The following is a 25,764-nucleotide window of genomic DNA, read 5'->3' as shown; positions in this document are numbered from 1 at the left end:
TAAAAGTTTAGTAAGAATTATCTCGGGTTGGGATTTTTCTCATCTTTTTGATGCCATTGAAGCGGGAGATCCAGAGACACCTGAAACTTAGCACTGTCAATCTCCTTATACCTCCTTCCCTCCCACTCCATCCAATTCTCAAATTTCCTTAGGTAGCCATATACAGGGAATAGAAACTAGACTGGAATCAAGACATTTCTTTTTTTTTTTTTTTTCTTTTCCATCCCTCCCTCCCTCATTTCTTCCTTCCTCCCTTCCTCCCTCTCTCTCTCTCTCTTTTCTTTCTTTTAGAGAGTGGGTGGGAACAGGGGGAGGGGCAGAGGGAGACAGAGAGAGAGAGAATCTTAAGGACGCTCATTGCAGAGCCTGACATGACCCTAGGATCACGACCTGTGCTGAAATCTGGAATCAAGAGTTGGACACTTAAGCAACTGAGCCACCCAGGCACCCCAAGACATTTCTGTATTAATAGTTGAACTTGGACTTAATAATCACCAATGTGGAACTCCCTAAAAAAAGTTAGATCAGAGAACTTAGTTTGAGTGCTAGACTACAACAGGCTTCCTAACTCCTAACCTCCAGTCCATGGATATAAATCTTGAGGTCTTACCAAACTTAATATGGAGCCCAACCCAATGGCCACCAATTTCCCAATGGGAAAGTACAAGAGTTCAGGCAGGCACTCCTAGATCAGGGTCCTGCTGAGCCCCCTGAAGTGGGAGAGGAGGCAAAGCAAAAGAACAGCCATTGCCACGCAGTGTGACCCCTCCCACGAGTGACGCATGGCCCAGAGAATGTCCGGGACTCTGAAGGAGCCAACTAGCACCTTTCCCTTGGAGAGGAGCTAGAAGGGTGCTGGGCAATGGGTGGGTAGGCATGAGGTCTGAAGAATCCTCTTTGCCTATGTAAATGAATAAATAAATAACTCCTTGGGCCCCATCAACCGCACCCCATCCACTTTACATGACAAAACTCCATCCCTAAGGGGGAAGAGGCTAGCCTACAGTCATGCAACTAGACCACTGGTGCAGCTGGAGGGGAAAATGGGTTTGTGATTTCTAATTCAGAGTTTAGGTAGATGCTCTTTCCAGCTGGACACAGCCTTCAAGAACTACGAACTCTATGAAAGAATGAAAGGGACTCAAGTGTAACCGAGTACTGTACAAATGAAAGCAACACTCCCACTGGCCAGAATAGGATCACATGGCTATCCCTAGGTGCAAAGGAGTCTGGGAAAGCATGGAATGGGATTGCCGATTGATTAGCATAGTGACCAACCATGATCCATAGTCTAAGTCCACTCCTACCTGGAACGAATTCACAGTATGCAAAGAAGTGGGGTTTGTAGGTAACACTGTACAAGCCAGTGGTAATATTATGTTCATATTAGAAATAAAGAGCCCGATATTAGAACGCAGAAGTGATTTGCCTACAGTCACAGCTAATTAACAATCAAATCACATTTCTTCCTTGATTCCTGAGTCCGAGCTCTTAGCTGCAATGAAATACTGACTTCCAGAAAGAAAACAAAAATATGAGACTCTTCAAAAAATTGAGAATCATGCTTTGCAAAGCTATGCTAATGTTCTTTAAATACTCTCAGTTGGAAGATACTTGAAATTTATATACATTCTTCAATCAAAGCAGCAAGAGATCATTTTCTCTTCGCAAGAAAATCATATAGGACGATCGAACTGCATGACCCCAGCAGACACCATTCATACAGAGGCCTGCGTTAACATCACCAAGTTGTGCAGTGCACAACCTGCCCAACCACAGATATCAAGCTGTGCTTAATTTAACCTGCATTGTCTCCAGTTTCATCACTGGCAAATTGAGCTGGTTGTTCTAGACTGATTTGGAGGTCCCTTGTGAGACCCTGTGATACAGTAACAGACCATGTGTATTCACACAGGAGAATAATAAATAGGCAAGAACACAATGGTGTCTTTTGCCTTCCCAGGAAGCCTCGCTGTTGCTTTATCCCCATATTGCCCATAATACAGCCTTTATGAATGTAAAACACCCTTGTTAACAATCCAGAACTCTCTGGAGCTTAATTTATCAGAAACAAAGTATGTACTTAGAATCACATGAAAGTATCCCTTCCTCCTCCTCAGACTAACAGCTAACAGAGAACAGGGCCCTGATCCTTGAAGGACACTATTTACGGGTATTATGCCCGCTAGGAATTGGCATGACCTTTTTTCTGCCTGTTTAGTCTCCAGAGGGATAGGCCCTCTTATTACATTTTCCCAGCCTGGAGTTTAGCTCCGCAGGCAACCTCCTGTCATTTGTTTGTCTGATGGGTATTATTTCTTCCAAGAATCTAATTAGGATCTTTTAAAGGATTCAGCCTCAGAGTGCGGGAATTAAATATGACTCAGAGTATGTGCTTCCTAAAGCCAGGCGAAAGTGAGATGATCATTCATCTGATTTATTCATACATTATTCAGCCCACAAACCTTATAAGCCTGACAGTGCACCTTTTTAAAAAATGTTTATTTATTTATTTTGAGAGGGAGAAAGAGAAAGAGAGCATGCACCCAAGTCGGGGAGGGGCAGAGAGAAAGGGGACAGAGAGAACCCCAAGTAGGCTCCATGCTGTCAGTGCAGAGCCTGACATGGGACTTGATCTCACCAACGGTGAGGTCTTAACCTGAGCTGAAACTAAGAGTTGGACAGTTAACCTACTGAGCCACCCAGGTGCCCCTGACAGTGCACCTTTTGTGTGTGGGCAACCTATGCTGGGAGTTAGGCATGTGGATAGAAATGGATGATCTTTCTCCACCTTGGGTTGTTTAGCTACATATCACAGCTTTGCTCCATTTATATATATACACATATATATATACATATATATATGTATATATATGTGTATATATATATATGTATATATATATGTGTATATATATATATACATATATATACGTATATATATGTGTGTGTGTATATATATATATATATATATATATATATATACATATATATATTTATTTTTTTTTTTTTAGAGAGGGAGAGAGGGAAAGAGAGAGAGGGGGCATGAGCAGAGGGGAGGGGCAGAGGGAGACAGTGAGGGAGGAAATCCCAAGCAGGCTCCACACTCCGCGCAGAGCCCTACATGGGCTCAATCCCATGACCCTGGGATCATGACCTGAGCCCAAACCAAGAGTCGGATACTCAACCGACTAAGCCAGCCAGGTGCCCCCACATGTATGCTCTATTTAAAGGAAAGTAATTAAACACATGACACATGTGTCCACCAAGTCCCCTTCCACTTCCTTCTCGGATCAAAGAAGATTACAGTCCACAGCCCCTCTGTAGCTAGGTGAGGCCATGTAACCAAATCTAACCAAAGGGTGGTAGCACAAGTGACCAATGTCTTTTTTTTAAGTTTATTTTTATTTATTTTGAGAAAGACACAGAGAGCAAACGGGGGAGGGGCCGAGAGAGAAGGAGACAGAATCCCAAGCAGGCTCCACACTGTCAGTGCAAAGCTTGATAAGGGGCTTGAACTCATGAGCCGTGAGATCATGACCTGAGCTGAGACCAAGAGTCAGATCCTCAACCGACTGAGACACCCAGGTGCCCCAAGAAATGATCGATGTCTTTAAGAAGCAGGGTACAAGCTCCAGTTCTCTCTTACCCTGTTTTGGGGACCAAGAACGATCAAGGTTGAGATGTATGAACATCTGTCAGCCTGAGTCTCTGAGTGACCGTGTGGAACAGAGCCCCAGCCCAGTCCCTACTGACCTAACTTAGACAGGTAGCAGGGATAAGAAATATACCTTAGTTTTCTTAAGCCACTGAGATTCAAGGACTCATTTATTGCCACAGCATAATTTAGCTTCATCTAACTAGTTTGAAATCTAGACTTTTAAACCATTTAAACTGGTTGTGGTGGATTTGGGGAGAACAAATATATACTTCATTTCTTTAGTAATTATTTGCAGATCACCTGCTGTATTCCAAGTACTGTGCCTGGGTTACAAAAACGACTAAAAGATCGTCTCTGCCCTCATGGGGCCCACGATCTGATAGCAGTAATAACATCACTGGCAATAATAATACCTGGCAAGTAGCAATTGCTCAGTAAATACCACCGCTATCATTGCAGCTCAGATTCAGAGTTGCACACACGTGCAACGCACTCCTCTCGGCACACCCAGCTTGTGACCAAGCCAAAACTTGCTAGGCACTAACCAGTGTCTCAGGATGTGTTCTTCTTTTGTGCTGTGGTTCTCCTTCGAACAGTTTGCCAGCCTGTGAAAACTTAAAATAGTCATTCGCAGAATCTCAGAAAGTTCCCCTTTCATCAGAAAAGGCAAATAGGCACACACAGCCTCACCTCCAAAAATACGAAAAGTTAGAAGACAATCAGAGTTATTAGATGCAGTGCAGTATGTTTAATTGGTCCTGGAGCAGAAAAAGGGCATGGGTGGAAAACTTGGTAAAATTCAAATAACATCTGGAGTTTAGTGACTATTACTGTACCCAACTGAATATTTAAGTTTTGATGAATGCACCACGGTTTTGTAAAATGTTAACATTGGGGGAACTGGGTGAAGGGTATACTGGAACTCTCGATGCTATATTTGCAACTTTTCTGTGAATATAAAATATTCCAAAATAAAAAGATTTTTAATAATCAGTATTAATGTTTTCCAGGTTTCTAGTCTGCAGGGTAAGTCTGTGTGCAGGGTTACCATATAAAATACAAGAAGCCCAGTTAAATTTGAGTTTCAGAAAAACAACTTATTTTTAGTGTAAATATATCTCAAATATTACATGGGATATGTTTATACTGAAAAAATTTATTGTTCATCTGAAATTTGAAATTACCTAGGTGTTTTGCATTTTTATTCACTAAATCTGGCAAGCTTCTCCAGATGTACTATTGATAAAGAAACATAAATATGTCTTATCTTACTGACACCTGGGTGGCTCAGTCAGTTGAGCATCTAACTCTTGGTTTAAGCTCAGGTCACGATCTGACAGCTTGGTGGGTTTGAATCCCGCATTGGGCTCTGTACTGGCAGTATGGAGACTGCTTGGGATTCTCTCTCTCTCTCTCTCTCTCTCTCTCTCTCTCTCTCTCTCTCCCTCTCTCTCCCTCTCTCCCCCCTCCCCCAATTGCGCTGTCTCTGTCTCTCTCAAAACAAATAAATACACTTTAAAAAAAGAAGTTAAAAAAAAAAAAAGATTCTCTCCCTCTCCCCCTCTCCCCAGCTCCCTGTGCACTTTCTCTCTCTAATTAAATACATAAATAAATAATAAGTCTTATTTCACAATATAAAATGACCCCACATAGACTGTATAGGTTTTAACATGTAATTACTAAAGTGAAACATTAGTGCACATTTCACTTATTTGATATTAATTAATTATAATGGGGAAGCATTCTATATGAATATGTAATTAAAGGAGTTAATGAAAAAAATAGGAAGGAAAGAAAGAATGAGTGGATAAAAAATAAATGAGTGAGTGAATAAATGAGTGGTAAATGTCCCCAAATCCAAGAGAGAAAAATGTATAAATATTAGAAATATGATAGGGCTCTCTAAAATACCTATAATCCACTTTATAAATTGAGACAGACTGGGATAAACTGGGAGTCACAGTTGTGTCTGTTAGCAATGGCATCAATGTTGCAGCTCTTTAATCAAGAAGGAAAAGAGGGGGGTGCCTGGGTGGCTCAGTCGGTTAAGCATCCAACTTCGGCTTAGGTCATGATCTCTCGGTTTGAGGGTTCGAGCCCTGTGTTGGGCTCTGTGCTGACAGCTCAGAGCCTAGAGCCTGCTTTCGAGTCTGTGTCTCCCTTTCTCTTTCTGCTCCTCCCCTGCTCACACACTGTCTCTCTTTCAAAAATAAACATTAAAAAAATTTTTTTAATAATTTAAAAAAAGAAGGAAAAGAGGGGTGCCCAGCTGGATCAGGAGGTAAAGCATGTGACTCTTGATCTCAGGGTTGAGTTTGAGCCCCATGTTGGGTATAGAGATTACTAAAAACAATACATAAATAAATCTAGAAGAAGGAGGAGAGGGGAGGAGGGGGGAGGAGGTGGAGGAGAGGGGAGGAGAGGGAAGGCAAGAAGGCAGAGGATAGGAGGTGGGAGAGGAGGAGAGGAGAGGAGAAGGGATCAGGGAGGGGAGAAGGGAGGCAGGAGGGGGTAAAGAAACCCAGGAGCACTATGGAAACTGCTCAAGTTTTTACCTCCAAAATTTAATATAAAAATTTCCAAACATACCAAGAAGTCTAAAGAATGTTGCAGTGATCACACAGGCTCTACGGTTAATATTCTACTGTACCTGCTTTATCATTAGTCTATCCATCCCATTTCCATCTGTTGATCTACCTTGAAGTCTGACGCATTTCAAACAAAGTTGCAGATCTCATTTCTCTTCCTCCTAAATATTTCAGCAAGATTATTATTCCCTAGAGTTCAATATTTGTTTATAGGTGAAATTACATGCAGTAGTTTGCACAGATTTTAAGTACACTGTTCAATGGGCTTTGACAAAGGAACACACAACTCAAACCCCTCTCAAGATACAGAACATCACCAGCACCCCAGAAAGTACCCATGCTTATACTGTGCTCACCTCTCCTGATCTTCTACCTTAGTAAAAATATCTCCATGGGTAAAATCAAAGACAAATGCATGTAATTCTAAAATAACAACTCATAGTCCCCCAAGCTGTGGATGGCAAGCCAGGAGGGTGCGGGGTGTGGGTCACCATGGGTCCTAGAAGTTCGGGGGGTTCTGTGCAAATCTCTGCTTTGAAAGCATCCTGCCATCCATCCTTTTTCTCATACTCAGGAGGATACACTTGAATCAAGTAATGGAGAGGGCAATTACCTCCTCTATCCCTGTGTTTACAGACTTTGGGACTTTGTTACAAATACGTAATACACTACCTGCCACATCATGGCCCCACAGTGAGACCATTCACCTTCGCATCCAGCATGTAAGGATATGTCAGGCCCTTGCTCCCAACACTGAGCCATTCGACAAGCATTGATCCAGCATCAATTCCAGAGCAAGCCTGGGATGAACGTGGAGGGTGCAGAAGTGATTCTGAAATGATCCCGAGCATCTGGTAGGGATGTTCAAGCCAGTATGGGGACACACTACTTGGGTCCCCAGGTATATCTCAGCTCCTGGCACAGGGCCTGGTGCTAAGTCATAGCTCAGGAACTGCTGATGGGTTGAGTACAGGCATGACCTCATTCATTCAAGATACACTTACTGAGGGCGCCTGGGTGCTTCAGTCTGACTTTGGCTCAGGCATGATCTCACAGTCCATGAGTTCAAGCACCTCATCAGGCTCTGTGCTGACAACTTGGAGCCTGGAGCCTGCTTTGGATTCTATGTCTTCCTCTTCCTCTCCCCCTCCCCTGCTTGTACTGTGTGTGTGTCTCTCTCTCTCAAAAAAAAAAAAAAAAATATATATATATATTATACACACACACACACACACACACACACACACACATACTTACTGAGCACTTACTGTGATGTAGACACTGTGGATGCAGCAATGAACAAAAAAAAAAAAAAAAAAAGAAGAAGAAAAAAAAACAAACCCTGGCCCCTGATGCATGCATATCTTGGTGTGGGGAGTGGGTGGCAATAAACACTTAACAAGCAAATATATGGATTCCCAGATAGTGGAAACGGGTTGCAGTTTTACAGAGAGTAACCAGGAAGCCTTGCTCAGCAACAGCGAGGCATGACCTACACGAGGGGATGTACAGGGAAGTGTGAATAAAGGAGCGAGTGTTTTCTTCTACTGGGGCTACTGCAACAAAATACCAGACCGCGGGGCTTAAACAACAGAAATTTCTTTCTCAGAGTTCTGGAAGTCCAACACCAAGGTGCTGGCAGGGTTGATTTCTCCTGAGGCCTCTCTCCTTGGCTTGCAGACAGCCTCCTTCTCACCACATCCTTACAAGGTTGCCACTCTGCCTGTGTCGTCTGTGTCCTAATCTCTTCCAGTAAGGACACTAGTCGCTTAGGACTGGGGCCCACCCATGAGATTTCCTTTTACCTTAATTATCTTTTTTTTTCTTTATTTTTTAACATTTATTTATTTTTGAGACAGAGAGAGACAGAGCATGAATGGGGCAGGGGCAGAGAGAGAGAGGGAGACACAGAATGGGAAGCAGTCTCCAGGCTCTGAGCCATCAGCCCAGAGCCCGACGCGGGGCTGGAACTCACAGACCGCGAGATCGTGACCTGAGCTGAAGTCGGACGCTCAACTGACTGAGCCACCCAGGCGCCCCGTAATTATCTCTTTAAAAGACTTATCTCTAAAACACAGTCACATTCTGGGTCTCCTGGGTGGCTCAGTCGGTTAAGCATCCGACTCTCGATTTTGGTTCAGGTCATGATCTCACAGTTTGTGGGATTAAGTCTTACATCAGACTCTGTGCTGACAAAGTAGAGACTGCTTGGGATTCTCTCTCTCTCCCTCTCTCTCTCTCTCTCTCTCTCTCTCTCTCTGCCTTTCCCCCACTCATGCTTGCTCACTCTCTCTCAAAATAAATAAATAAACATTAAATACATACATACATACAGTCACATTCTGACATACTAGGGGTAGGACTTCAATATACGAATTTGAGGAGGTGAAGGCAATTCAGTACCTAACAGCGAGTGAATGAATGAATGAATGAATGAACCAGTCCTCTGCTTGGTTTCTGAACAGGAGAGTGAGGATGGTCAGAGAAACACGAAGACTGAAGGAACAGAGGACAAAGGACAAGCAGCCACATTAGGAGAAAAGCCAGGACTTGACGTGTGTTAGTGTTTTTTTTTTTAAGTTTATTTATTTATTTTGAGAGAGACAGGGAGAGTGAGCAGGGGAGGGGCAGAGACAGAGAGGGAGAGAGAGAATCCCAAGCAGGCTCCACACTGTCAGTGGGAGCCACATGAGGAGTTCCATCCCACGGGCGGTGAGATCATGACCTGAGCCGAAACCTAAAGTCGAACACTTAACCGACTGAGCCACCCAGGTGCCCCGTGTGTTGGTTTTTCAAATCCCTCTTGGCCAATTCAAAATGTGTTTTTTTCTGGCTCTCTTAACTACTTCTGGAAACAGTTCTATTAACTGCTGGCCTGCAGCAGCATGTGCTAGAGGAAAGCCCTGAACATGGACTCTGAAGAGCTGGGTTCTATTAGCCTCTCTGCTGGTTGACCTTAAGGAAGTCACCTCCCCACTCTGCACCTTATTTGCTTCATCTATAAAATGGAGATGAGAATCCTGCCCTTTCAGAGAACTGCCCAGAGAAGTGAAGCGAGGCAAGCAGCGAACAGATGAGAGCATGTGGCAACAGGGCTTTGTAAACAGGAAATGCAGTATAAATAAAAACAGACAGTATTACTGTGAAGCTTGCAGTGAAAACCACTGCAGACAGCTCAGAGTTGGGACCTTCCGGCCATTTCAAAGGGTGCTTCGTTATTAAATTCCAGCCCCTTCCTGGTTGTTTCTCCCCTCAACCCTGCCCCCCACCCCCAGGGCAATCAGAGAGTACAAGGCTGGGAACAAGAAAAGCTTATAAAAAGGGACAGGGAGGGTGATCCTACCCAAGGTGGAGAGCTGGCTATTCCTGCCTCATCAAGGATTCTTTATAAGAGAGGGGTGCCTGGGTAGCTCAGTTGGCTAAGCGTCCGACTCTTGATTTCAGCTCAGGTCATTATCTCACAGTTCAGGGGTTAAGCCCCACATCGGGCTCTGGCTGACAGCACAGAGCCTACCTGGGATTCTGTCCTTCTCCCTCTTTCTCTGCCCCTCCCCTGCTTGTGCTTTCTCTCTCTCTCAAAATAAATAAACCTTTAAAAAAAAGGATTCCTGGGACGCCTGGGTGGCTCAGTCGGTTAAGCGTCTGACTTCAGCTCAGGTCATGATCTCGCGGTCCGTGAGTTCGAGCCCCGCATCGGGCTCTGGGCTGATGGCTCAGCCTGGGGAGCCTGCTTTCGATTCTGTGTCTCCCTCTCTCTCTGCCCCTCCCCCATTCATGCTCTGTCTCTCTCTGTCTCAAAAATAAATAAACGTTAAAAACATTTAAAAATAAATAAATAAATAAAAATAAAAAAAAGGATTCCTTATAACATAGATACACAGATATAGATATATACAAAAAGCTGTAGCTGTTTAATGTATGCAACTTGATGTGTTTGGAGATAAGGGTATACCCGTGAAACGATCAACACTGTCAGGGCCATAAACTTACCCATTGCCTCCAAAAGCTTCCTCCGGTTCCTTTTGTTTTTTCCCTCTTATGGTAAGAACACATAACAAAAAAAAAAAAAAAAAAAAAAAAAAACACATGACATCAGATCTACCCTCTTAGCCAACAGTTAAGTATATAATACAATATTGTTTAGCATAGGCCTTGTGCTGTATGTACAGTAGCTCTCCAGAACTTACTTATTTTGCATAACTGAAACTCTTTGACCAACATCTCCCCACTTCTCCTTCCCTCCTAGCCCCTGACAACCACCTTTTTACTCTCGGCTTCTGTGAGTTTGAGTGTGTCAGTTTCACATGTAAGTGAGATCATGCAGTATTTGACTTTCTGTGTCTGGCTTATTTCACTTAGCATAATGCCTTCCATGTCCATTCATGTTGCTGCAAATGACAGGATTTCCTTCTTTTCAGGGCCAAATAATATTCCATTATACACACACACACACACACACACACACACATAACACACACATAACACATTTTCTTTATCATCAAGGATTCTTGGCATTAAGAGCTGTTTGATGGGTACTGTCCTTGCCAGATTCTATGCTAAACCCCCTCCAGGCATCAATATGCTAAATCCTCGCAGTACCCTCTGAGGTCGGAGCCATTACCTACCCATTTTTCTGATAAAGAAACTGAGGCTCAAAGGAATCAAGCTGCCCAGAGTCATATGGCTCTTAGGAGGCAGAATTGGGCCTCAATCAGCTCTTCTTTTAACTTCAACTTACTCTCACCCTCACAATTATACAAAACGCCCTAAGGTGTACCTGGCATTTAGGCACTAAAGATATCTAAGATGTCTAAAGCCTCCTGTTTGAATCCCAGCTCTGACGTTGCCCAGCTGTAGGACCTTGGACAAGTTACTTACCTTCTCAGAGGACCATCCTGACCATCTATCAACTCCACTACCACCCAAGCGGGAGTTGGGGATTGTTACCCAAACTCAGTTCCCTCAGTTCCCTCCGCTGTAAAATGGGGATAATAGCCCATATCCAGTGTATAAAGCACATAGCCCAGCATTGGGCAGCTATCATTTCAAACATTATTATTTTACAATATTATACCTACACCCCATCCAGGGTAAGGAAGAAAAGCAGAGATAGAACCAGAGATTAGAAGAATAAATTAAAATTTTTTCACATTCAGCCCCTTTCAGAACTTAGGATCAAGAAAATAATTATCTCAACTAAAGATGTGTTGTTTTCCTTTGATTAGAAAACAAGAAATTGTGTGTAGCAGCACTGTGTTTCCCTTTTTGCTTTGGCCGCCAGAAGGCTCAAAGCGAAATTTAATTTTTAAATCTTATTAAGAGTAACTGAATGAATCTGGGCCGTCTTCCTTTCTGTCATGCGCATTTAAAATTTTCTGTTCTATTGACTTTATTGTTCCTGTAACATTTAAAATTAATGTAAAACAATTGTTAATGCAACTGCTTGAACAATGGGTGAGATAAAAATGAACAAGACATATTATGTAGTTATAGTTTAAAACAGTGCATTTGAAATCAAAGCACTACCCGTTACTTGAATTTTAGACAAAGATAAAAGACACTGAGAAATCAGAGATGAATTTCAAAGTGGAATTAGTTCAGAAGAAGCATTTAGGGAGAAAAATTGTAAATCACCCCAGACCTCGTCAGTCCTGTTTGCAGGCAGAGGAAGGTCAGCTTTGGTCCCTCTGGGCTCCACCCTGGCTGGCACTTAGCTATTTGAGTCCCAGCTCTCAGAGGAGCAGAGGCCTGCCCCTATGTTCCCATGCCTCAAGGGACTTCCTGTTTATCTTTCCGGATCTTGTGTCCATTCACACAAGATGTGAATCAGCAGCAAGAGGCCAGGATGACAGGAGCTATTTCTGTAAGTCAGTTCGATGTTAACCATGCTGGAGTGAAGAAAATTTACATTTAAATGAAACTTCGATCAAGTTCCCATTGTCTGGAATCTCCAGAAAGAGAAACTGTGGGTTTCTGTGAGAGAGTGTGTATGTGTTTACATCCAAATACGATATTCTCTGTAAAGAGGCTGTGACAGGTGTCCTCGTCTGGAGTTGGTGTAATGGCCAAAGGTTGGAAACAATATAATTGATGGGAACTGGCAAAATATGATGGAAAAGGATGCAGGCGTTACTAAAGAATGAGGACACAATTAACTATGAAAAATATTCGGCGGTATCTAGTTACTCTCAACATACACCTGACCGGGATTCTCATCCTCTGCTACCCTCAGGATAAAATCGAAAGTTCTTAGCCTGGTCCACACCAGGCTTCCTCAACATCGGCACGACTGACAATTGGGGCCAGACAGTCTCTGACGGTGGGGGAGGGGGCTGTCTTGTGAGTTGTAGGATGCAGAGGGCATGTCTGGACCCCACCCACCAGATGCCGACGGGACTCCCCTCGGCAAGGTGTGACGAGAGGGTCTCTAGTCATTGCTGAGTGCTGCTACCTGCAACAACATGACTGTATCTCACAAACATAATGTTTGGCTAAAAAAGCTAAACAAATACATGAAAAGAGTACATATTATTTATAAACCCATTTGGTTTGGGAGAGGACATCTAGGATGAGAAGAACATTCTGTTTCTGGATTTAAGTAGTGATTACTTAGGTGTTTTTCACTTTGAAAGTCACTGTGCTGTGTGTGCACTTTCCTGTAATTACAATGTAACTCAATAAAATGTTTATTTTATTTATTTATTCAAGAATATTTATTTATTTTGGGGAAAGCACAAGTGGGGGAGGGGCAGACAAAGGGGGACAGAGGATCTGAAGCGGGCCCTGTGCTGACAGGCTGACAGCAGCAATGTGGGGCTTGAACTCACGAACCACAAGATGGAGACCTGAGCCAAAGTCTGCCGCTCAACTGACTGGGCTGCCCCGATAAAAAAAATTTTTTTTCACGAGGCATATCTAGATGGGTTGATATGGAAAGATCTCTAACATACATGGCAAGTGGAAACAAAGCAAGGTGAAGAATGAACATGTCGTGATTCTGTTTGTAAAGGATCCCCAACAACATGGGGAGAGCCCACACGCTCCCCGTGGAAGTGTCGACTGTGAATCACTGCACAGCAGTGGCCCTCATTAATCACACTGGAGTTACCCACACCCCATAACATCTGAACCCCGAGGGCATGTTCCAGAGAGGCTCCTGCCCACTGCCCAGAGACACTGGAATACTCACCACAGGGATTCTGAGATAGTAAACAGAAGCTCAGAGGGGTTAAGTGACTTGCTGAAGATCACACAGCCTGTGAATCAGAAAGCCAGGATCTTGGGGCGCCTGGGTAGCTCAGTCAGTTGAGAGTCCGACTTCGGCTCAGGTCATCATCTCACGGCTCATGAGTGCGAGCCCCACGTCTGGCTCTGTGCTGACAGCTCAGAGCCTGGAGCCTGCTTCAGACTCTGTGTCTCCTTCTCTCTCTGCCCCTCCCGGGCTTGTGCTCTGTCTCTCAAAAAATAAACATTAAAAAAAAATTTTTTTTTTTTTTTAAAGAAAAAAGAAAGCCAGGATCTGCTCCCAGGTGCCCGGGAGCTGCTCTGAGGGCTCTAACGCTCTAGCGCTTTCTCCTGGGCCTGTACGTGGGTGGAAAATCCCACCCTGGCTGGCTAAGCACCCTCCCACCTGAGCCGCAGGAGGCAGCCTTCAGAGCAGGAGTCACTGCAGAGATCCACCACATAGGCTGAGGGTGACCTCTGCCAGCATATACCCTCCCCTGCCCAGACCCCAGTATGCACAATGTGTCTGTCTCCTTCCCAGCCTTGAGTTATTCCACAAAATCCCCCCTTTTATATTGCCTTATCCTTGGGAGGTACCAGCCTCAGGCAAAGGAAAAAAAACCCACTCTCCCCTATGCTGTGGGCTCACCCAGAATCCCCCCTCTTCAGTGGGCTGGCCGCCCTGCCCACAGCCTGGCCTAACGGAGAAGCGATGATGGCAGACAGCCTGGGCAGGACAGATCCCAAGGCCTTGTGCAGGGGGGAAGCCAAGAGTGGTTCTTGCGTTTGGGAAGGGAGAAGATGTGAGCTGCCTGAAGAAGATCAAAGACAGCTCCATCCTCTGTGCAAGTGGTGAGCTACTCACACCTTAAAAGGGATAGATGAAATTAACATGGCAACTGTCCCCGGATTGACAAGAAAAGTCACCCACAGGCATGATCACACCTGAGAACCTCTTGCTGGAGCCTGAGCTGTGCCCTGCTTTCTCTTCTTTCGGTTTGGGATCACCCACCCAAAAACTCAAATTCCTTCTCATATTGAAAATAATGATAATAGGGGCGCCTGGGTGGCTCAGTTGGTTAAGCCTCCGACTTCGACTCAGGTCATGATCTCATGGTTTGTGAGTTCGAGCCCCGCGTCGGGCTCTGTGCTGACAGCTCAGAGCCTGGAGCCTGTTTCAGATTCTGTGTCTCTCTCTCTCTCTCTCTCTGACCCTCCCCCGTTCATGCTCTGTCTCTCTCTGTCTCAAAAATAAATAAACGTTAAAAAAAATTTAAAAAAAAAAGAAAAAGAAAATAATGATAATAGTAACAATAATAACAGGACTCTCGCTGTTGAGACTGGTGGGCATTACTCAGGTAAGTGCTTTACATCTAGTGACGTGTCTCATCTTCCCACTTCCCAAAAAGCCTGAGAAGGAGGTTCTATTGTTAGCCCAGTTGTGCTAATGGGGAAACTGAGGTGCAGAGAAAGAACGCAGGTCAGGGGTCACAAACTCAAATGCCTCCAGGAGCACGCAGGCAATATAAATGGGGGCAATGGGAGGATACAAGATATCAGTCTGGATTAGTGAGGACTGTATGAACTGAGAATAAAGGCGACAGCCCCTCCTCAGTCCCATCCTTAGGACTGCCATTTGGGAATGTGGCCCCAGTGTAACCAGATCTCATTTTCCAAGTGAAAATATAAATTTATATTTGAATGTGAATATGACATCTTCCCAGTTTTGTTAGCAGCTAAACCACTTAGGATTAGGATTTCCTCCTTATGACAAAACCTCAAAATAAGAAGGCTAAGATAAAAGTATCAGAAAGTATCTGGAGAATCAACAGCTCAGAGCTGGGATGGAGACTCCAAGCGTCAGCAGGGACCCAGACACTATATTCCTGCTCAGCATCCTCAGCTCACGACTTTCATCATCATGGTCACCTCATGGACCAAAATGGCTGCTGGTGCTCTGGTCATCTCTCAAGAGGGGGCAAATGAGCAATCGCCAAGAAGATCACTTGATTCCCCACCCCCCCAACGCTACACTTGGCCTTAGTAGGCATTTGAATCTCTAACCTTGGTAAATCTAGGATGGAAAACAAAACCAAATTCCATGTTAGCCTCTCTTAATGGGGCTCCATCTCACTCACAGAAGGTTGACAGGGACTAGTCTGATTATTATCCAAGAACCTGGGATGAATCTCCCATTAGCTAAAAGTCAGGGATTGCATGTAAGATCAACCTCCTTGCCATCAATTGAAAAACTTTGCCACAGTATTTTGCAGCATCTCTAATCAAGAGATGGAGTCTACTTCTCTATCTCCTGCCCCTGCGCTGGCCCCAATATTTTCTTTGACCAGTGGAATGTAGCAGAGGTGGTGTGTGAGTTCTTGGGCCTGGGCCCTAAAGCTTCCACTTTTGCTCTCTTAGAACCTGGAGACTGCCATGCTGTGAAGGAGCCTGGGATGGAAGGCAACATGAAGAGAGGCCTGGCCATCTGGTGGCCCCGGACAAGCCCAGACCCCAGCGGATCTGCCAACTGAATGCGGCTGCCTGAGTGAGCCTTGATAAGACCATCAAAAGAACTGCCTGGTCGGGGTGCCTGGGTGGCTCAGTCAGTTAAGCGTCCGACTTCAGCTCAGGTCATGATCTCACGGCTCATGAGTTCGAGCCCTGTGTCGGGCTCTATGCTGACAGCTCAGAGCCTGGAGCCTGCTTGGGATTCTGTGTCTCCCTCTCTCTCTCTGCCCCTCCTCTGCTTGCATTCTGTCTCCATCTCAAAAATAAATACACATCAAAAAAAGAAAAGAACTGCCTGGTCAACCCATAGGAATTGTGACAAATAATAAATGGTCACTCTGTGAAGCCACTACTACAATTTGGGATGCTTTATTAAGCAGCAATATCTAGCGGATACATTCTTCATCTCTGTCTACCTTCCTGTCCCAGATCCTTACCAGGGTCTATAGCGTTGACTCCGCCCATAGGGTAAGACATTATCTCTTCCCACCATCCCTCTTGATGCCAGTTTGGAGACTTGAACCTGGTCCCTTCCCAGCTCCCACCTCCCACCATGGCCCTCTTTTCTGATCATCTCAGATGATTTGCTGATTTGAGAACCTATCTGTATCAAGTGTTTTTTTTTTTTTTATTTTATAATATTTACTTACTGTGAGAGAGATAGAGACAGAGTGCGAGCAGGGGAGGGGCAGAGAGTGAGGGAGACACAGAACCCGGAGCAGGCTCCAGGCTCTGAGCTGCCAGCACAGAGCCCGACGTGGGGCTCGAACCCACGAACCGCAAGATCACGACCTGAGCCAAAGTCACACACTTAACCAACTAAGCCACCCAGGTGCCCCCCTATCTGTATTAGTCTTATAGGGCTGCCATAACAAAATGCCACCAGATAGACTGGGTGGCTTAAACAACAGAAGTTTATTTTCTAATAGTTCTGGAGGCTGGAGGTCCAAGATCGGGCGCCAGCATGGCTGGTTTCTCCTTGGCTTGAGGTGACCACCTTCTCACTGTGTCCTCGCACGGTCTTTTCTCTATTCATACGCATGGCTGGTGTCTCTGTCTCTCTCTTCTTAGAAAGACACCAGTCCTATTGGATTAGAGACCTACCCTGATAGCCTGTTTTTAACTTAATCACCTCTTTAAGACTATCTTCAAATATAGTTACATTCTGAATACTGGGAGTTAGGGCTTCAACATATGAATTTTGTGGGGGGGGGGGGGGAGGGACACAATTCAGTCCATAATACTGCCCGTCTCCCCACTCACCTGCTCCTTAAATAAAGGTGGAATTCAGGTTTCATCGCAGAAACTCTTGTGTTTTTTATAGATGAGTGCATGTATAATTGGTTGAATGTGACATATATGGTTTATTGGAGTAGGTGTTCAGTGTATTAGAAAACTACGTTGTAACTAGCACTGAACCAACGGTTTTACAGATGGTTGTTTGGAATAAGGCTACAGACAAAAGTCAACATTAGGAAAAAACAGATGAAATGAATAAGGCACACTGATGTAGCAAAGACAGTCAAGGTGGCGGCTCAAGGGCCAGAGTTGAGGAAACCTGATACTAAGAGAGCCAGCTCTGCAGGCTGGTGACCCTGAGCTTCTTTCCTGGCACTGGTGCTCATTAGCTGTAAGACCCTGGGCAGGCCGCTCAGCCTGTTCAGAGCCCTGGTTTCCTCATTTATCTAATGAGGATGCCAAACAGACCTGCTCCAGGTGGCTGTTCGGAGCATCACATCAGCCTCTTGGGGCACGAGGCACAGCACTTGGCTCGGGGACCAGGGCCATTCCTGACTCTGCTGCTTACCAGCTGTGTGGCCTTGAGCAAGTTATCTGCCTCTCTGAGCCTGCTTCCTCTTCTATAAGAAGGGCATAATGGTACCTAACTGCTCGGGTGGTCAAGAGGATTCAGTGAGTTAATTCACCTTCTGAGTGATGTCTGGTACACTGTGAGTGTTTGACCAATATCATTATTATTAGTTACTCTGGGGACAGCTCTGGACACCAGCTGAAATGGTCCCTCAGAGAGGCCTTCATCAGGGGCAAGTCCCAGCTCCAGGCCAAGCCCTTTCCAATGAGGCTGAGGTCAGAATTCCTTAAACTCCATATCCTGCCATTGTCCCCAACACTCCAGCTCCAAGGCGGGAGATGATGTCATGGGAACTGATGGGTTTTTTCCTAAAGGGATGGGCAAGGGTGGGTGGGGAGGGGCCTTGCTAAGGCAGCCCTTCTCTCCAGCTCCTGGTCTCAGGGGGGAAGCTTGGCCCTGAAGATCTTCACTTCTGTCTCGTAGGATTCTGCATTATATGAACTTTTTATTTTATTTATTTTTATTATATCTATGATCACAAACAAGAAAGCTATTTTCATTTTCCCCTCCTCCCACCAAAGCTATTTTCATTTTGAAAAATGAATCCAAGGCCAGTTTGACCCTTCTAGATTCCCAGGGTCAGTTCTGATTTAACTGGGTCACTTGCTCCTTGGCCTGGCTCTCTGCAAAAATAATTTAACAGAAACAGGATACTTCAGGGGTTCCTTCACTGAAGACCACTCTGACTCTAAAGTGGAAATAAGACCACTAGCTACCTCCTAGGCCCAAACGAGTCATAGACTTAAAAGTATTTGGCACATAATGAGCACTGAATAAATGGCACCTTTATTATTATTCATGAATGTCAATCATGTTCTGTGCCCAAAACCTTCCATGCTTGATTTTATATAATCCTCACAAGGACCTCAAAGGGGGGGTTCCCATTTTACAGATAAGGAAACTGAGGCTCAGAGAGATAAAGGGACTTTACTCAAAGTTCTGAAGTCAAACTACATTGTGTCGTCTGCGATGTCACTTCCTTTGGGAGGCTTGCTTCCCCTGCTCCTTCCCAGCACTGTCCCCCTGGTGGCTAATTCTCTCTTACCTTGCTCAGAGCTCTTTGTCCCTACCTTCACATGGGAATCATCTGGGAGGCTTTTAAAAATCTTTTTCTTGAGCTGCACACTGATCAACGACATCAGAATCTCTGGGGTTGTGACAGTCACTTAGGAGCATGATGGGGAGTGATCCTGGGACCTGAGTTATTAATGCTACCCACGTGATTCTAATGTGCAGCTAACATTGAGAACAGGTGTTTTAGAGTGATTGGTAGGTCTGTCTTCCCTTTCTTATAAGAAGGGTCAAAATAGGGTGACTAATGTCCAGTTTGCTCCGGACGGAGGAAGTGTCCTGGGACACAGGATTTTCAGTGCTGAAACTTGGAAAGCCCTGGGCAGACTGAGACATGTTGGTCACCTTGGCCAAAACCAGGTCCCACAGTCAGCAAGACCCAGTGGCTCCAGGTGCCAGGCCAGTAACTACATGTGTGAAGTAGCTGGTGGAAAGGTGATAGAGGATGGTATCTGAGAGCGGACAAAGAGAGCGTGTCCTGCTAGAACCTTTACATTTCAGTGAAATCAACGTACCAAACAGGGCCTACCGGCAAGCCAGACCCATTTGTTTTAAACCCAACAGATGAACTTCACCTTCTACTCTAGAGCCACCAGGAGAATCTTCCACCTACAGTGGGGTCTTGGTGGACCAATGGTTTTCAAGCCCCTGGTGGGGTCACCTGGGTAACTTCCAAAAAAAAAAAAAACGATGATGCTCAGCTCCAGCCCAGACCAATTGAATCACAGTCCCTACGGGTGGGACCCAAGCATCAATATTTTTAAAAATCCCCCTCCCCAGGTCACTATAATGTCTGGCTAGGGCTGAAGATGGCTGGGATAAATGATGACCAAATGAAGGAGGAAAAATGGGCTTCTCTACATCTTCAGTGTCTCTCTGATGTCCTTGATGTCTGACTCATAAGGTTTGGGGAGCATTTCTGTTCTACCTGCTTTCTACAGTCACAAGCAAAAATGAATGCTGAAGCAACGAAGATGTCATTCAGTAGGTGAATGGATAAATGAACTATGGTTACATCCAGATGAGAGAATATTATTCAGCGCTAAAAAGAAATGCACTCTCAAGCCATGCAAAAACATGGAGGAATCTTAAATGCATATTACTCACTGAAAGAAGCCAGTCTGAAAAGGACTGTATGATTCCAACTATATGACCTTTTGGAAAAGCCAAAACTATGGAGACATTGAAAAGATCAGTGGTCAGGTTACCTGGGTGGCTCAGTCACTCAAGTGTCCAACTCTTGATTTCAGCTCAGGTTATGATCTCACGGATTGCGTATGGCTGTGCACTGACAGTGTGGAGTCTGCTTGGGATTCTCTCTCTCCCTCTCTGCCCCTCCCCCACTCATTCTCTCTTTAAAAAAATTAATAAGCATTAAAAAAAAATATCAGTAGTTGCCAGATGTTATGAAAAAAGAAGGGATGAATAGACTAGACACAGAGGGTTTTCAGGGCACTGAAAATACTCTGTATGATACTCTAATGGTGGATATATGTCATTGTACATTCGTCCAAATTCATAGAATGCACAACCCAAGAATGAACCCTGAGGTTAAAACCATGAACTTTGGGTAATAACGATGCATTAATATAGGCTCATCAATTATAACAAATGTACCACTCTGGTGGGGAATGTGGATATGGGGAAGGTTATCCACATGTGGGAACAGGGGGTATAAATGGAATCTCTGTGCCTTTCGGTCAATTTTGTTGTGAACCTAAAACCGCTTCTAAAAGAATAAACTCTCTTAAAAACAATCCATACAGAACAAGGACTTCCAATTCATTCATTCATCAAGCACCGCTGAGCCCCAGCACCTAGCCCAGCTGTCAGTGATCACCACCAGCCTAGTGGCTTCTGTTGTGTGACACTGGGCAACGCACTTAACTTCCCTGTCCCTCACGTCTAACATCAACAAAGATGTGTAGGTCTCTAGCCCCATGGCCATTCCGAGTAAGGCTAGGGATCCAAGGTCCCAGGCCTCTGGGCCTCTTCATGTGGAGAGAGACTTTGCACAACGGAAGGAAGACAGGAGGGTTTTCTGGCATCGGAACACCTTGCTCAAAAGAGAGGAGGAAAAGGTCTCTGAGTCATTGGAGGAAATTACCATGTTCAGTGGAGAGGGATCAAACAACGTGTGTATATGTGTGCCCACGCATGTGGACACGTGTGATTCTACACATGGAAGTGGAGGGGGTGTGTGTGAGGGTGTGTATGTCTGGAGTATGTGCATGTGTGTATGTGTGTATATGTGAGTGCTTATGTGCAAATATGTATGCACGTATATGTGAACGTGCATGAGGACTTGGGTGTCAAGATGAGGATGTAAACATGTGACTGTCACTGTATGCCTGTATGTGAATTGTGGACGTGTGTGTGATGAATGTATGTGTAATGTGTGAATATGTATGCACCCACATATTTGTGTGAATGAGTGGGTATGAGGTTGTGTGTTACTCCCCGGCTGTCGTGGGCAAGTTATTCAACCATTCTGTGCCTCTGTGTCCCTATGTCTAAAGTGAGGATAAGTACTTACTCTGGTGGATTGAAGGTGGCTGCAAATCCTTTGCTAGTCCTGCCACCAGGAGGTGGAGTCACTTCCTCTTGAACCTGGGCTGGACTTGTGATCTGTTCTGACCAATGGAATCCGGACCTTAGGAGATCTGCCGTTCTTCTGCATTTGCAAACATGACACTGCCTCTTGGAACCCAGTGGCTGAGCTGTGAGATGCTAGAACCGAAAAGTAAGGCCATGAGGAGGGAAACCAGCGCGTGTGGGTTGTCAGTGCCAGCTGAGTTCACAGCGCACAGTAGCACCAACTGCCCTCTGCTGTAGAGGACCGTGGTCCTAGCTGACATCACGAGGAGCAGAACTGCCAGCAGAACTCAGTTAACACACAGAAATCATAAGAGACAATAATAGCAGGGGCCGTTTTTAAGCCATTAGGTTTCAGGATGGTTAGCTACGCAGCAGGCATGCCTTGTAAAATTTTTAAGCACTTAGAACTGAAGTTGGCAAACTTTTCCTGCAAAGGCCCAGGTAGTAAATATCTCGGGTTTTGCAGGTGATGCAGTCATTGTCACAACTACTCAACTCTGATGTGTAGTGCAAAAGCAGCCAGAGGTAATGTGTTAATGAATAAGCATGGCTGTGTTCCAATAAAACTTTATTTACACAAACAGGTGGCAAGCTGGATCTGGTCCCCTGGCAGTCAAATGTTTGCCCAGAGCTAGAAAGCTGCCTGGGATCCGGTGAGTGCTTTAAAGTGTTGGCTACGAGGCGCCTGGGTGGCTCAGTCGGCTAAGCGTCTGACTTCGGCTCAGGTCATGATCTCATGGTTCGTGAGTTTGAGCCCTGCCATCAGGCTTTCTGCTGCCAGCGAGGAACCCGCTTTGGATCCTCTGTCCCCCTCTCCCTGCCCCTCCCTCTCTCATGCTCTCTCTCTCTAAAAAATAAAAATAAATAACTATAATGTGTTAGCTATGAGCGTATGTGTTAAAGAGAGTGTATGTCTATGCACCCACGTGCATACGGGCATGTCTGCATGTGAAGCATGTGCCAGAATGAGTGTAAATGTGTCTATATGCAGAATCAGTTTAGTCCTTCTGTAAGACAAAGCAATAGGTTCATATCAGCTAACTTTTTTTTTAACTTTTTGGTAATGTTTTATTTATTTTTGAGAGAGAGCGAGAGCATGAGCAGGGGAGGGGCAGAGAGAGAGGGAGACACAGAATCCGAAGCAGGCTCCAGGCTCTGAGCTGTCAGCACAGAGCCTAGCTCAGGCCTTGAACCCACAAACAGTGAGATTATGACCTGAGCCGAAGTCAGATGCTTAACCGACTGAGCCACCCAGGCACCCCTCAGCTAACATTTCAACGCAGCTACCTCAGGCCTTCCTGCTTCTATTCTGGGGAGAAAGGGAAGCATGGTACAAAGCCAAGGGAAGAAAGAGCTGGTATGTCCCTATCGTTTTCATCTGGGTTAAGTTTGGAGGGAAGCCATCATCTGTCAGTGGCTGGGCTACTGTAGGGCAGGCAGCCCACGCCTTCCCGTCTGCTGAAAGGAGAAGTCAGTCCTCTGGGGAGGGGGGAGGGGATGCTGTAAAAATGAAAAAAGAACACTGGAACTTTTAAGGAGGAGCTTGGGAACTGGAGAGAAAGCTATCCGCCCCCCCCCCCCCCCCAGTGGGTGGCTTTTCCAGGCAACTTGTCAACATCTGCTTGCTGGTTTCATTCTGATCTCCCACTGTGGGCCTCACGAGGGGTGACTTCCTGCATGACTAACCTCCCTGGCTCGGTTTGCAAGGGCCAGAAATGAGTGTTAGCGTTGTAGCCAGATGTGGATTCAAATCCCTGTTTGCACTTACTTACACAGGGCATGTGGCCTCCTTTTGCTGAGCCTCAGTTTCCTCACCTGTAACATGGGGATGATATTACTACTACCTCCCAGGACTGTTGCAACGGTCAAGTGAGGGTGGTGTGTGTCTAGTATTTTGGCAGAGAGCTTTGCACATAGCAGGTGCTCTGCAGCCTGACGTCCAGAGGCAGACCCTCATGGTTAGCGTGCCCGCCAGGCTTCAGAATTTCGGGGAAGCCTTCTCTAACCCCCTGGGCTGCCGTAAAGTCCCTTCTGATTTAGAAACCTCTTTCCTTCAAAGCACTCACCTCTGCTAGTTATTCTGCGCTCATCGGCATGCTTATTTGTCGAGCAGCAGTCTCTTCCGACGGACTGAAAGCTGTAGGCAAAGACGAGATGGAGTCCGTTTTGCTAACCACGCAATCCCCAGTGCCAATAAGGGCCCTGGCACATGGTTGGCACTCAATGATTATTTACTGCACGTGTGAATGCCGATGGAGCATTTCGTAACTGGGGAGTCCTTGGGGTCCGAGGAGAGAGCATCTTCTCTCCATCTACTACAAACACATCAAGATAAGAGGCTTGCAGTGGGGTCTTCCAAAATGGGGTGATGATAGGAGCCCTCTTCAGCGTCCTGTTGTATCGATAGGTTGAGCTGGGCTTTTCTGCAGTCACAAAAAATCCCAGTGTTTCATTTCACAAGGCTAACACCACAGAGGTTTGTTTTTCGCTCATACAAAGGCCACGATGAATCAGGTGACCGTCAAGGGCAGCTGTGCTCTTTGTGGTGACTCAGTTCCAGCTTGTGATGGCTTTCACGCGTGACCTTTAGGGCTTCTGCAGGATCATGTACAAGTCCCTTGTGCTCCCTGCCCATTGCTCAGAACCAGTCGGCTGGCCCTGGCAAATGGCAGCGGGGCGGGAAATACAGGGTTACTCGAGGATATTCAGTGAGCAGGAGTGTCTCTGCCGCGAACGTGGGAAGGGCTCAGACGTCTCGGCTGGTCTCCTGGGTCTGGGTTTAATGATAGGACAGCCAAATGCATTTCGAATACTTGGAAAATGGAGATCCCTACTATTTAGACTGCTTTTGAAAACCAGGTATTTATCAGAGGAAAAATAATCAATCATCGCAAAGCCTTTACTTAAGATATGAGGAGCAGTGTTTCCAGTCTGCAGTTTCTTGCCATGCAAGACCCTGAGGGCCCCCCATCTCCAGATGCCACACCATTTTCCTCCACGGTTGAAATATGTCTTAGTAGTTTTGATAAGGATCGACAGTCGCCCATCAGAGGCTTAGCTCCTAATTCGAGGGGACCAGTGATTAAATAAACCGTGAAGATAAAAATCTTTTGCCGAGATAAGGTCATTACAACCTTTTAGTTTGAGTCTGGTACACAGTAGGACTCCTAGTTTCCACCACCACCCCCCTACGACATCCGGCTTCACTGGAAGGCGCCTTGATGGACTTTACTTTTTTTTTTTTTTTAAGTGGTAGCTCAAAGTCACTGCATCTAAGATGGTAGTTGGGGGGGGGGGGGGGAGAGAGACTGAGACAAAGTGTGGGCAAAACCATTGAATATTCATGAAAAGAGCCAGCAGTTTGTAAAGACAGGCTGTATATGATGTGTGTTCTCACCAGGCTAGAAGACAAAAGAAGAAGGGCAGTGTGCCTCTGAATAGAGACGCTTGGTTTTTTTTTTGTTTTTTGTTTTTTTTTTTCTGCTGAGAAGTTTCAGGATGACTCTGATGCCTTTTATAAATTAATTTTTTTTTAACTGTTTCTATCTCCCTGGGGTTGGAGAAAAGGGGAAGTGCCAGAGGAATTAAGTCCTATGCCTGCTTGATATTATTTTGCCCCGTATCTCCCAGCTGAAGAATTCCATCCTGGGCTTCTATTTCCCTCCCGCCACCACCACTACGGCCAACCACCTCTTTTCGCTGTCTCTACCGCAAAGCAAACCTCACACACACCAGCTGGAGGTTCCAGGTTCTCGGACCTAAGGGCCATCTCACTAAAGGAAGTGGTTCACCACCCTGGCGGCCTTCTAGAATCATCAAGGGAGCGGCAAAAAGTACCCACACCTGGGCCGCACTCCCCGCGCTTCTGACCTCATCGGGCCAGGGTGGAGTCCCGAGCGTGGATAATTTCACAAAGCCCCTCATAGGTTGTTAGAGAGCCAGGCCTGAGAACCACGAGCTTTCACTAAGCTTTCTGCCTCGGACTCAAGTCACGAAAATGAAATTTCGTTTGAGAAATGAAACAGAGAAAGCTTATAAGAAAATGCCATCGTTCAGAAGAAAGAGACACGGGGGTGCTGGATCCTCTCTCTGGGCGTCCTCCCTCCTGGGAACACGTATGACAAGTACTCACAGCTGCAGCTCACTCACAGGCCTGAAGAAAAAGGTTGGTGGTGGGGGAAGGTGCCGGGCAGAGAGCCAGATGGTGACCATCCCCTAAGAAATGGATTTACCTTCTTCCTGTTCCA

At 45.5% G+C, this 25,764-nt stretch overlaps 1 long non-coding RNA gene across 1 annotated transcript; it reads right to left on the bottom strand.

Annotated features, from left to right (window-relative positions):
- Positions 1-6,086: 6,086 nt before the first annotated feature.
- Positions 6,087-25,450, bottom strand: LOC123382588. The gene is made up of 4 exons (XR_006591174.1): positions 23,584-25,450; positions 21,456-21,649; positions 10,237-10,281; positions 6,087-6,407 (listed from the first exon to the last, which is right to left on the bottom strand). It is a non-coding gene; the product is annotated as an uncharacterized LOC123382588 (long non-coding RNA).
- Between the last annotated feature and the right edge of the window lie 314 nt (positions 25,451-25,764).

This window comes from Felis catus, chromosome E3 (genome assembly GCF_018350175.1).
Source record: "Felis catus isolate Fca126 chromosome E3, F.catus_Fca126_mat1.0, whole genome shotgun sequence".
Taxonomy (NCBI): Eukaryota; Metazoa; Chordata; class Mammalia; order Carnivora; family Felidae; genus Felis; species Felis catus.
The sequence above is the reverse complement of the archived record's forward strand: the minus strand, read 5'-3'. Positions and strand labels throughout refer to the sequence as shown.